Source organism: Simochromis diagramma, unplaced genomic scaffold, assembly GCF_900408965.1.
Source record: "Simochromis diagramma unplaced genomic scaffold, fSimDia1.1 OVJJ01000321.1, whole genome shotgun sequence".
In the NCBI taxonomy this organism is placed as follows: Eukaryota; Metazoa; Chordata; class Actinopteri; order Cichliformes; family Cichlidae; genus Simochromis; species Simochromis diagramma.
This window is the reverse complement of record NW_024386772.1, coordinates 2,574,549-2,587,830: the sequence shown is the minus strand read 5'-3', so window position 1 is coordinate 2,587,830 and position 13,282 is coordinate 2,574,549. Positions and strand designations below refer to the sequence as shown.

The 13,282-nt window shown below is 40.0% G+C and overlaps 1 protein-coding gene across 2 annotated transcripts in view; it reads left to right on the top strand.

The window, feature by feature from the left end:
• LOC120740204 (protein shisa-6) overlaps positions 1–13,282 on the top strand; it is an 85,944-nt gene that overhangs the window by 58,965 nt on the left and 13,697 nt on the right. The gene's annotated exons all lie outside the window — the stretch shown is intronic.

Here is a 13,282-nt window from a genome sequence, read left to right as displayed (position 1 = left end):
AAAAAGATTCCACACCTAAAACTAATAGATATTGATCGTCATGGCAGGTGTAAAAGAAAACAAGCTGGTCATCTTCATAGATGTGTCCTCTAAGGTTGGTTTATTTTACCTCTTTGTTTGAGCCTTTCCAAACTGTGTAATTCCTGCACTGAGGATAATGCAAATTACTAAAACAGAACCCCTGACATTTTTAAAAAAGGGTCGGCACATTCAGTGTGCATAATACTAACACTGACTTTATAGATGCAACAGTGCCACTGACTCGTCATAAAAAGTCACTGTTTTGAATTTTGATTAGAATTTTGATGGGGCTGAAGTTAAACTGGATTTCTGCTGGACTTTCACATATCTCACTCTTTCCAGGTGATGGTGCGGAAGGACTGAATGTATTCAGTTTGGCCTTACAGTTGTGGAGATGTTACTGATAAATGAAATTACAAAAAATAGCCGAGAGCATCGGGAGTTAAGGTCAGCGAAGATCACCTTGCTTGCTTTAAATAAAGCAGTGTTAGTTCAACTCTGAGAGAGGCCGAAAAGCGAACCACATTCTTTGTTGTCATGTGTGGCTTATATTCATCTCAACCTCCTGAAAGGGTTTATTCAGACTAAATGTTTTCAAGGGTTTTCAAAGGCTCATTTTTAAGGTATAGATTGGTGAGGAATGCAAACTACAGCTGTAGTCTTTAAATATCAAAGATCAGGATGTATTGGGTTTTATTAAATGCCCCATATTACTAGCAGCTGTCTGATAGAGGCCTGTGAAACAAGTTGTTATTGTTTTGCTTGACACTTTGAGTCATTCAGGCCTGGAAACCAGTAAGTGATCCCCTGCAAAACTCCAGCTGCTAGGGAAAAGTGTGTGTTCCCTCGCTGGTTGGTGAGTGGCTGCTGGAGGTTGCTAGCTGTCACCGCGTGAAATTAGCTTCACCAAAAACCTCCTGGGGATTGCTTTGGTCACTACTACATTGTCACAGTCACCAGTAGTTTGCAAGTAAAATGCAGACTTGGTGCAGCACTTTATACTTATTTCCAACAATATCACCAGTTGCATTGACCAACCCCCCCATGACCCAGTCAGGGAACATACATTTTGTCCTTACAGTCAGTCAAGCTTGCAAGGAAAGCCTGTGAGCTTCATAAACTGACCATGCTGTAGATATATGACACTTAAACTTTGTGAAGATAGCTTTTCTTTAAATAGTGAGAGGATTATGTGCACCAAACTGTTCATGAAAAGGCTGTACGAGGCATACATCAGTCAACTTTATACTGCGTGTGTCACGAATGTGACAGGTGCTACACCGAAGTCCTCAGCAGCTAATGAGTAAAAGTTTCTAAGTGTGTCAGAATTATTACAGTACGTCAAAGGAAATCAAGGATCATTTTGACCTGAGGTCAAACCTCCTGCCAGCCGCATTTTGCACCTGCAGCCAAGTGGCAAGCTGCCGACCTTTTGGGCTTAAAGCCAACGTTTTAATAAGTAATCTGACTATGTACCTGTTGAGGCGCGACCTGACTGCCGGGCATGTTTGACACAAGGCTGCACAGGGTGAGCAAATGGTCTCTTCAGGCAGGGCCAGTAAAAATTAAAAAGCACAGCAGGGAGATCTGAAAATTATGAATGCACAATCAAGATATTGTTGCTCGTTGTTATGAAAATGGGGTTTGTGGCATCTATTTTAAAAGGTCCTCCTGTTTTGAAACCATTTGGGTTTGTCTTGACATTTCCGAAAGTCCCACTGCGCTCAGATTTTAACGAGTGCTGGCATTATCGCTGGAGTGTTCATTTGAGATTCTTATGAGGGTGGTCGATATTGTGGATGACAGCACCTCATCAATTAAGCCTGTGGCCTCTGCAGTCACTCTGAGTATGCAACTGAGAAAACACAACATCTGACTCCTTATAATCACAAGTCTTCGAATAAACACTGTGAGATGCCATAGCAGCGTCTCTCCACACATACGGCCTCGCAGCGTTGCGCCGTCATTAATTAGCGTCATCATCTCCGATTGTTTACTTGTCGCGAATGATCATTTAATTAGGTAACTTCAGATGGAGGATCCAAATATTATGGATAGATTATAACAAGATCAGTGCCAAACGTCTCCGGCAGCAGCTTAAAGAAGCTGAAGCTCTGTAGGAAAAATATCAATCACATTTATATGTAAATAGATGTAATTATCTGTTGTAATCATCGCACATTACTCAGGAGGCGGCGGAGGAACGGGCGTTTGTTGCTTTAATTCTGTGAATGTGACAGAAGTGTGAAGGAGACAAAGCAACTCAAAGACATGCAGGGAGCCAGAAAGGCTGTAAAATAACACCCACTTACACTGAAGCCTCCCGGAAAAAGATCATCTCAGTAGTCAGTAAATGGCAAGACACTGATGCTGCTTTTCAAGGTTAGCCTGGGAAATAAATGGCCTAACATATACACAGAGTAAAAGCCTCACAATGCTAGTGTATATACATTAATATACTCAAATATTTATTGTTTCTCTGACACAACAGATATTAGCAATGGTTGAAATCGTGTGAACTTTAAATGTTAAGCTGCCGTGACCCATCGAAGAGCATCCTTGAGTATAAATATGTAAATATGTAAATATATAGATATGTAAGAAAATTGTGTATGTTTCTGTTCTGTGTCCTGTGTACTGTTTGTTTGTATATGTGTCTTTTTGGCTGCTGTTACAACCAAATTTCCCCTTGTGGGACAATTAAAGGATTATTCTATTCTATTCTATTCTATAATTAATTAACTCTGTTTTCTGAGCAAAACCTCTAAAAACCCATTGCACAGCACTAAACTGGTGACCATAAAGCAGCAGATAGCAGCTAAAGAATCAGATGGAGGGGACCAAAAACAGAGCTAAAAAAAGGGAGCTAGTGTTAACCTTAATAATGTTTTTTCTCTCTTTGGATATCTGAAAAGGCAGATGGCTCAACTTATCATCTTGCAGTACATAGTAAAGCACCTATTCCCAACCTTCATGCTGTAAACTGAAACCTTCTGCTGATCGACCAAACCTTTCACAACGACGATGAACAGACGAAACTGAGAATTTGCGATTTAAGGTCGACAGCGGTCTAAGAAGACCTCCCGGTCACCAGACTCCACCTCCTCCAGCTCACACTTGATTAAAACAGTAGCCACATATTGAAGATGAGATTTAGGTGTTACTCTAGAAATTGTAACCCTGTAGCTGATTATAGCTGAATGATCTTAAAGCCTTAATCTTGAATTTATTTATAATTTGTTGTGTGATAAGTAGAATAGAGATGGGAGAGCCTGTTATTAAAGAGCCTTGATTCCTTCAGATATCCCACAAAATGCAAAGTACAGAGCACATTCCCAGAATGGGAGCACAGCCTTGGCACAGAAAGAAATATTGTGCATAAACACAGCTTAGGCTTGTCCCTCCACACCTATGTGTTACTGCTTTTTGCCCTGCAGCGTCTGCAGGTATTTTCTTCTTTCTGTTAAAAAGTCACAAGGTCACAGGAGGAGAGGGGAAAACAACAGGCTGCGCCTCCTCTTGACTGGAAAAAGCATGTCAGGAGCACATGATGCATCCAAGAGCTGTGACACACAATCCCTAATCGATACTGGAGAAACAAAGATCCTCGGCCTCGCGGGCCCCTGGTGGGAAGCCATCATGTAATGCCAAGACAGTCGTCTCGGTTCTCCGGTCTGTTCTTTTCGGCAAAGAGGGAGAGCTCTTTGAAAACAGACCAACATCTGTCAGAACTGTGGGCACAACTGACAGACTGACAAACAACTAAAAACATACTAAATCACTGGAAACAGCGACTGCACTCGTCTGTTTTCAGAGTGTGGAAGTGCACATCAGAGACTAAACAAAGAGCATTCTTCAGCTGTTTGTTCAGAGCGATTTTCTAGTTCACTCTGAAGCTTGCGTGACGCCTGACTGCGCAGTCGTCACTGATGAAAGTCTAAACTTGCACGAACTCCAATTAGCTGTAACTAAAATGAAATGCATTCCCAAATTGAAGGGAAAGACGTAAACATTTAATTTTAGTATTCCGTGAGCTCTCTGTTAAATGCCAACGAGCAGATGAGGCTGCCTCATAATTACAAAGTCATTAAAAGATCCCAGTTGCAATTTTCCAGTTTGTGGTGTCTTGACAAAACCTGCCCATTTCTCCTTCATTTCATCGTTTCATCAGTCTGCTTATCAACAGTTGCTCCGTGCCAAACGACCAATGTAATTACGGGAAAACACGGAGCGCAATTATGGAAAATAACTTACTGGATAATTTGTTTTTTGAATACTCTCCTGTCTTTCCTTTACATCAATGATTTCCTTTACATCTATAATGAGAATTAAAACGCTTTGCCAGTTTTTACTCATTTGCTTCTGTTCATGCAATGAGGCTTATTAAATTCAGCTTTTTGCTTGAGCTATAATCTCTCTTGGTTACACACAAAAAGTCTGTAAACATATTCTTTGGCATTAAAAAAAATAAAATCAGTAAAAAGCAATGGGCCAAAAAGTTCTATCTAAAAATGGTAAAACAACAACTACTGAACTGAAGAACTGCAACAAGCAGGAGGTTTGTTACTAATATAACTACAATTTGTTTGTGAAATATGTTTTTTTATTTTAATACAGAAGAAGAACATAGCTCCACGGATTTGCCTTAATTCTGACAAAATTGTAGCAATCAGGTCTCGCCAATTAAAAGATCGACGGACCTTCTGAAAAGTGAAGGCAGTGCAGTGCAATTCCTTCCAATGGCCACCAGGGGGAAACAGCATAAGTCTGTGGGAAAGTTAGCATTTGCTTCACTTGCTTAAAATCCTCTGTTAACACTTTACTGGTCTCAGTCACAAGTTGAAGGATAAAGCAGGTTATGATTGACAGGTTGCAAGCCCATGAGTCTGCAGTGTGCTTCAGTCTCTCAGTCTACCATTCGTCGATCATTACACCTGGTTTAAAACAGCAAATAGAAAATCAGCTTGGGACTGTCACAGTGAGTCTGACAATGAAGGCTGTATTTTAACTAATACTGCATTAAAACAATCTTTCAGGAGCACAGAATATAGTTTCATCTGAACCAATGAGCACGTGTGTTTTACAAGTATGATCACAGAGTTCTGGGGTTTTCCTTTAATACTGAGCAGCTTGTCTATGTTCTCGCTTCCTCTCCTTCAGCCTGCCCAACTTTCCACAGACAGAAGACGCTAGAACAGGAATTCAGCGTTGCTCATTAATTACAGCTCTCATTAAATGTGGCCATTTAATGAGAGCTACTCTGAAATGAATGCAGAGATGTCGGCATTCTTGCTTCTGAGAGGACACTGCATTGATGCGAAGAAAAAGTTCTAATAAAAAGAAATCTTTTGGCAGAATCATTAACGATATGTGCACATTCTCGTTGTTTTTAATGAGGTCAGTGGCTGAGTGACGGTTCAGGTACTCATGTTCAGTTTGTTGCTATGCCGACACGTCGAGCACACTTTTATGGAACATAAGACGTCGGTGACTTCACGATGTCGCTAATTTCGATTCGCCCAGTGTCAGCGCTGTGGGACTACCATCCAGCAAAGAAGGAGTTAGTATCATAGCTGTGGCGTCCAGAGTTTGGTGTCTATCCCCTGTGGGGAGCGAAAAGGTCAGTCTGCTTTCCAAATATCAAAAGCTGCACATATTATATATTTCTATTATAATCCATTACACATTGGATAGCTGACTTAAATTTGCTTAAATCTACTGTGAACCTTGTGAACCTTCATGGATCTTTTGCTAAAATGGATTTTCCTGGAACGTCTGCACTTTAAACACTCACACTAAAGGAGGACTTTTGTGTATTTCTGTAAAAGCATTGCACTTTTTGCTCCATTAAAGCTGGACATTCTGTTTCCAGTTCATCCCTAAAGTGTTGGATGGGGTGAAGGTCAGAGCTGTGTGTACACAAGTTGAGCTTCTCCACACTAAAGTGGGGAAAGCATTTGTTTACAGGGCTGGCTTTATTGAAACAGGGAGAACAGCTAACAAAAAGATCCCCCAAAAAACACTGGAGGATGTAGCAGAGATTTCTCTGCAGTGGAGGAAAGGATGCTCCTAAACCAAGAAAAACAGAGCCGAACTATATGTGGATGGAAAGGCGTGTCGAAGGAGAAAGCTTTAGATAAACCTTTGGGGTGGGGGGACGGTTTGTGAATATGTTCTTCAGTAATCCGTTTCACTTTTGGCCAGTTGCAAGCCTGCTTTTGTTTTTTCTAAATCTGTTTGTTCCAACTTCAGCTGCTTACTTGGATTCTTCAGGTTTCCTATCCTTTTTCAGCCTTCTGGTTCATGGAGTCCTCTATTTCACGGCAAGGATAACGGCAGCTTTGTGTGATGTGACTTCTGACATATCGAAGAAGACATCAGATAAATCTGTGCTTATCCTTGTTAGTAATTCACAGACTCCAAGAAGCCGTGCTCCCCGAAACACCATCGGTCAAGCTCGTGGCAGCGTGTGGGTAAGGCTCTGAGACTTGTGTGGATCGCGTTAATGTTAGACACCGGCGTTTAAATAAGCAAAATGAAGCAACTTTCCTTTTCACCACAGCACCATGTGAGATGGAAAAGCATGAAAGGATTGGTGAAAGGATTTCTTTCCTGTTTTTTTCAAATCCTGGTCTTTACAGGATGAGATGATTTGGTTTACTTGTAGAATGAAATAAGATGAAGTCATGTGCACAGAGAAATGCTATAATTACGCTGAGTGCAGAAAGTGAAAAATGACACTGAGAATTTTTAAATACCCGGTACGCTGAGATGAGCAACAACCTTCCAAAACTCATCAAAGATGGGCTGCAGCCAATAAACGACTGAACGTTGCATGCCTTATCTAAAGTCATTCCCCTGAATGTTCATGAAGTCTAACTCTTTGTAACTTCATGTGTGTCCTCCAAGAAAATGTCTGATTAATAAGTAGCAAGTAATTTATTTTTTGGTGAAAGAAAGAAGGGGAAAAAGAATCGTTTGCACCACCAGCTGGTGTTGTGAAACCATAAAAGATGGATGTTGCTTCCGAGTCTGAAAAGTGAAGCTGGGAGTGCAGATTTAAAGCAGGGGGGCCTTAAGTCTGTGTTCTTTTAATAGCTGCTAGGGGGTGGAGCCTGTTCCTATAGAAATCTTGACCTATAAATGCTTTTGTGATATTATTATAGATGCAATCAGTCATTTTGGGTCATATCTAAAAGTAGATTACAGTCACTCCAAGAGTGTGTAAGGAGGATTTTTCAGGGCATGCGTCGGATTTACCCCTTTGTTCATACTGTCTATGCTTGGAAGGGACAACAGTTAAATAATAATGGTAACACGTTCCTGTGCCATGGCCTAAAAATTAGCAGACGAAAGAAATATCGTCGAGTGAGATCACAATTAATTAGACAAGTGTAGTCCAAAGTCATACAGGATGTCCTTGTCATTGTTTTTTAAAAGGTTTGTTTGTTCTAGTAGCTCGTGAGCTTTCTGACTCACATTTTCTCTTCTCTGATTCTGTGTTTTAATTTTTGTCTACATTTTTCAGAGTACAGTAGTTGTTTTAGTTTCCTCGGTGTTTCCATGTCTACTCCCTCTGTCTTATCTTTCTATGTCTGTCCCCCTGTTTCAGTTAAATTGTCGTTTGTCTACTTTCTGGTTCATTTTAAAGGTTTACTTTCCTTCAGTGTAGTTTCACCTTGTTTCAGGTACGTGTTTATTTCCTGTTTTATTCTGATAGTCTGTTTTCATCTGTCTTGCTTTGCCCCTCCCCCTGTGTGCTTGTCTTGAGTAACTTCACCTGTGACTCGTTCCCCACCAGTCTCCACTCAGCCCTGAGTATTAAATGGTCCTGATCATATGCTCTTCTTTGTTCTTGTTGAGTCAGCTGTTTTTATCCCTCTTGTTTCTCTCAGTTTTCTAAGTTTAGGTCCTGCTTTTTTCTCCCCTTCCTATTTCCTTTGCCTGCGATTGACTTTTTTTTTTAATTTAGTTTGTTTTTTCCATCTCTTCGGGTCACACAGTTTCTCCTTCCATTTCTGATGAGCCCCCTGGGGAAACTGTTAAGATATTCATTGTGTGTACTCATGGTGTACAGTGTGTTTAACTGCATTATGGTAACTGTTGTTTAACAGAGAGACAGTATTATAGTTGTCACCACAAGGAGGCACTGTTTCATTGTAAGGGCACGTATGCTGAGTCATCACGCCCCTGAGGGAAAAAAAAGTATACAACAAGAAAAAAGGCACCCATGAGGAAAAGTTTTGCCGCATGTTGATGTGGAATAAAGTTCCCAAAATATTAAGGACATTTTTGCCTCCGTCATTTTCCTTCGAGTTGATCGCTGTCGAAGCTGCAATACTCAACAGAAACAAAAAACAGCACTTTACACAACAATTTTTTACCTGTATTACTTTTAAATATTTCTACCTTGTCAGTATTTTCCAACCTGCCTCAATTTCCTTAGTGTAGTGCAGTAGTGCATATATCTCCCATATATATCCCTTATATATAGGTTACTCATTAAATGTATGTAAAACTGTGCCTGTCTAAAAAGTTGCTGTGCATAGAAGGCATTCAAACATGAATGACTAAAGTCATTTGTTTCAGGAAAGTAAAGCAATTACAAGTAAGTATAACCATAAAACATATCATAATCATATATATATATATATATATATATATATATATATATATATATATATATATATATATATATATATATACACCAGTGCCCAAGAACACCTTGTGCATCTCTCTACAAAGTCAAGGCAGTCCTGCCTTTGACAAAACAGCAGAGAACCGTCTGGCAATTTAAATGTAAGCTGTAGTGATAGTTGAGTCACAGTAGGGTTTTTAGGTTGACCAAAGTTGTTAATTAAAATGTGTCATTTCTTTAGTTCAGCTTTGACGAAGGTTGTAGAGGAAATCTGATAAATAGCATGTGCAGAATTATGTAATTGTCGTCAGTATAGCAGAGGTGTAAACATGACTGCTGAATTTAATATCCAAAGCATCTCATCTTGTCTGGTGTCACATTAAATTTTAGTTTTCAGTTTCTGTATACACGTTTTTCAGTTCATTTTGGTTTGATTTGGGCATTTATTCCATTTTTTTTCCACCAACATTAACAAATAACACAAGTGGGCTCCCACAAGTAGTGCTCTATTCATCTGTTGCGTTATGTGGTTAGTCAAATTGCCTCACTTCACTTTTCCAGTTCAAAAAAGCGACATTAATTTATTATATATCATAGATTTGTAGTTGCCAAATACACAAAATGTCACTAAACTGCTTTTTTTTGTTTTTACAGATGTAGTTTCTCTGTTTCAGATTGTAAAGTGTTAGTAATAATTCAATGTATCCATCATAGCTTCCCTTTACAGATACATGAGAGCTTAAAATCCTGAATGGCTCTAGAGAAACTCGTCTTCCTCTGTAAACTGGCCTCTCCATAACACATGCATATGTAGAAGGGCAAAATGAGGTGATCTGTCCCACCAAGACCACATGGTACTTCACACTCTGCCAGCATAATGACATAGCATGGGCTGTCTCGGTAGCCAGCGTCTGTCCATCAGCTTCCCCCAGAGCGAGGCGTTTAAAATGGATCTGGGTCACAGTGGGATCCCCTCTGTCCACCCGCTGGAACCTGGAAGCATTCAGTTCATTTGTGACAGATCTGCCTGAATTACTACAGCCAATCCATGTGACACACTTTACTGACAGTGAGAGCTGCTGCATTATGTATTAACACCTAGACGGTGTGTTCTTTTTCAGTACACGCTGATGCATTCAACATGCCACTATCTCTGTGTGAATGACAAAACTGACATTTGCTCCACTTTTTTGATTCCGTACTCGAGTGACTGCTGTTTAGCACTTTAATAACACTTTAATAACAGTACTTTTTTGATTCCGTACTCAAATCAAAAAAGTACTGTTATTAAAGTGTTATTAAAGTGTTAAACTGCTGTTTAGCACTTTAATAATAGGTGCTGCAATGGGTTTAAGGATTGCTGGAGATAAAACCTGAGAATTTCCTGTTTAAAAGTGACACATGGATTCATTTTTAACATTTTACTTTTTATACATGTATAAGCTTTTTCATACAGAGAAAAACCCAACAACCATATGAACCCCTGTGAGCAAGCACTTTGGCAACAGTGGGAAGGAAAAACTCCCTTTTAACAGGAAGAAACCTCCAGCAGAACCAGGCTCAGGGAAGGGCGGGGCCATCTGCTGCGACCGGTTGGGGTGAGAGAAGGAAGACAGGATCAAAGACATGCTGTGGAAGAGAGACAGAGGTTAATAACAAGTATGATTCAATGCAGAGAGGTCTGTTAACACATAGTGAGTGAGAAAGGTGACTGACGAAGAAAACCTCAATGCATCATGGGAATCCCCCAGCAGCCTACACCTATTGCAGCATAACTAACTTTGGTTTAATGGTCTGTGTTCTTTTGCTGATATTCTATTTCTCCTCCTCCTTTTGGGAGAGAAAAAATGCAAACACAGGGCAGTGAGACACTGAAATGACAAGAGAAGAAAAATCAGAATCCACAAGAGACTAATCGTGAAAAGAGAGGCGCTGTTAACACCGGGCTAATAAGCTGAAACATAAAGTGAAAGCTGACACAAGCGTTGGTAGAAACACTGGAATTATTTTAAGTTACTAAACAACTTAAACTAAAAATGACATCCTAGAGCATGAAGGCACGAAGTGGTTCTGCCCCAAACCAACCTCAAGCATACTTTTTTGACCATACCTTGTCAGGTGTAGACAACTGGGAATTAAGCCTTGGCAACCCCGAAAGACTCTGCTGTAACTCCAATTGCAAGGCGAGTAGGGGTTGCAGAGGGGTGTAACACCCTATAATGGAGTACAACAACACCACGCCCATGGGTGAAAATGAAAAAAGTTATTAACTCTATATTGTCAGTACAACACAAGGAGACATTCCCAAACCTACCCTCGCACATGAACTGACAGCATCCACTGGCCGTGGAAGAAAGATTACGTTTGTGCTTTTAGAAGCTGTTAAATACAGCAACGAGTGCAGTACTCATATTTTACTTATCAATTTTATGCATTCATATTTAATATTGAGTAAATGCACCTTCAGTAATAAATTCTTTTATCTGTATTATTCTCTCATTCTACCTTTAGTCTGAGGCTCTTCTCTTGTTAAGGCTCATTAGTTCCAGTAAAGGGAAATTTTCATACAAGATCATTTTCAACTCTGGTGACAGTCGCAGTAAAAACCTGGGTACATAAAGAATCTTTTTATTTATTTTTACATTTTGGTTTAGAAGAACTCGACTGGTCGGCACAGTCTCAATCTGAATCTGAGCTTTGCTAAAAGCATCGACTGTCAGCTGAGCTTTAACATTCAGTGGTTAAATAAGAGCAAATACGTGCAGTCTTTTCCAAAAGCCTGACGGCATTCAGCCCTGTGGCAGCTGGGATAGGCTCCAACCCTCCCATGACCCTGAATTGGATAAGCAGAAGAAAATGGATGGGTAGATGTATGGTTGGATAGACTAATGGCATTACCTTTGCAGATGGGTGAAGACTATTAATTATACCCACATGTTTCAGTATATTTCAGTAGTGCATTAAACTGCCAGGTTTTGTATGTAAAACAGTGTTAAGCCTTATCTATGTAATGCATCTGTAGTGCATCTGTGCACTGCTGTTGCAGCAGACTGCATAGCCCTAAGAGTTTTGTTGTGTTGTCGTCCTGCTGGGTTTCAGGCTTTAGTGAAAGAGGACATCTTTTAAAAGGCTCGGCTTTGCATGACGCACTTGATGTTCTCTAGTGGGGGAGATTTTCTTCTTACTTTTAAAAACAAAATACTTTTTGCATCAATTTACCTTCACTTCATTTGGTAATCCCCTGTAATTCTTAATATGTAGCAGGATTCTTTAGCTGTCAGTTTATTTGAAGGCACGGACTTTAAATTTCATATATTTGATGTGAAATGTCAGCTTGCTGACCAAACACATCTAAAGAAATAGAGACTCCAGCCTCATGAGTAACTGAGTTTGGTGTGAATGAGCTCCATGCTCCATGTTGCCATGCATGGGACTAGATCTGATTTATTTTTTTTATATGTATATATAATATTTAATATTTTCTTTAGGTCTCCGATATGTGCTCAGTTTAGTACCAGAGGCACTGCACAATGCTGGTGATCCCATTCATATTTATATAAAGGCATCACACCCATGCATACTCTGAACCGGAGATTACCTCAAAGGGAAACCATCTTTGCCGGGTGATAAGCTTTTGAACCTTGGCTAAACATTTGTGGTACATTTTAATGTGTGAAATTTATCTAGAGGTCTGTTTTTCTGCTCTGGGGAAAAAGCAGTTTCCCCAATTACTCAGATAGTAAAAGGTTATTTACTCGGTACAAAACCTCTGTTCATAGAAGGGTAATTTAACTGGGTTTTCTATAGCTGCTATAATTGGCCCCTTGATCAAACCTGTGTGACTGGAAAACAGAGTACAGCTGCAGGGAGGACGGACCGAAGACATGCTTTATAATGATGCAACGCACCTAGCCAAAATAGTCAAAACCGTTTAACTCTCAAAGCCTTTACATTCAAAAACTAACTGAATGTAAAAGAGACTCCACCAACTCCACATTAAGGATGTTAGCAAAAGTCAACATTTGTCTGAAATGTCACAAACTCCCACCGGCAAATCAGCGTCGGTGACCTACGGGCACCGATCTTTCACAAAGGCAGAACTCAAGCCACTGTCATCAGCTCAAAGCCTCTTAAAGAGCTCACACGCAGCTATCAGAGCTGTGCTTTTACTGCCTTATTGAATGATAGATGAACATATTTAAATGGAAATAAGCCACAACTGCATAACCATGAGTTGTATGTTGTTCAGGGGGGGAAAAAAGAAGATATAATTGAATAAAGGCAATATTTTCACTTATTGGAATTCCCATTGCTTCTCAGTGACAGAGGTCTCACAACATATTGCTTTGTTCTATAGCCAACAAAACAACACATTACAATATTAGCGCAACATCAAATGACACACCCGCCGCAAAGATGGATGACCGTGAGGTGCAGCCGCTTCCACGTACCCAGACAAAGTGACTATAATCAATCATCTTGGTAAAGCGCTGCTAAACAGTGGATTCTGTCAAATGGAAGAAACACTTACAGGCTCATAACTGAGCAGTGGCAGTTTACTGCTCACTTGAGACACTGAACAAATCAAAGCTTTCATGTCTGGGGATATAGCAAATACTGACT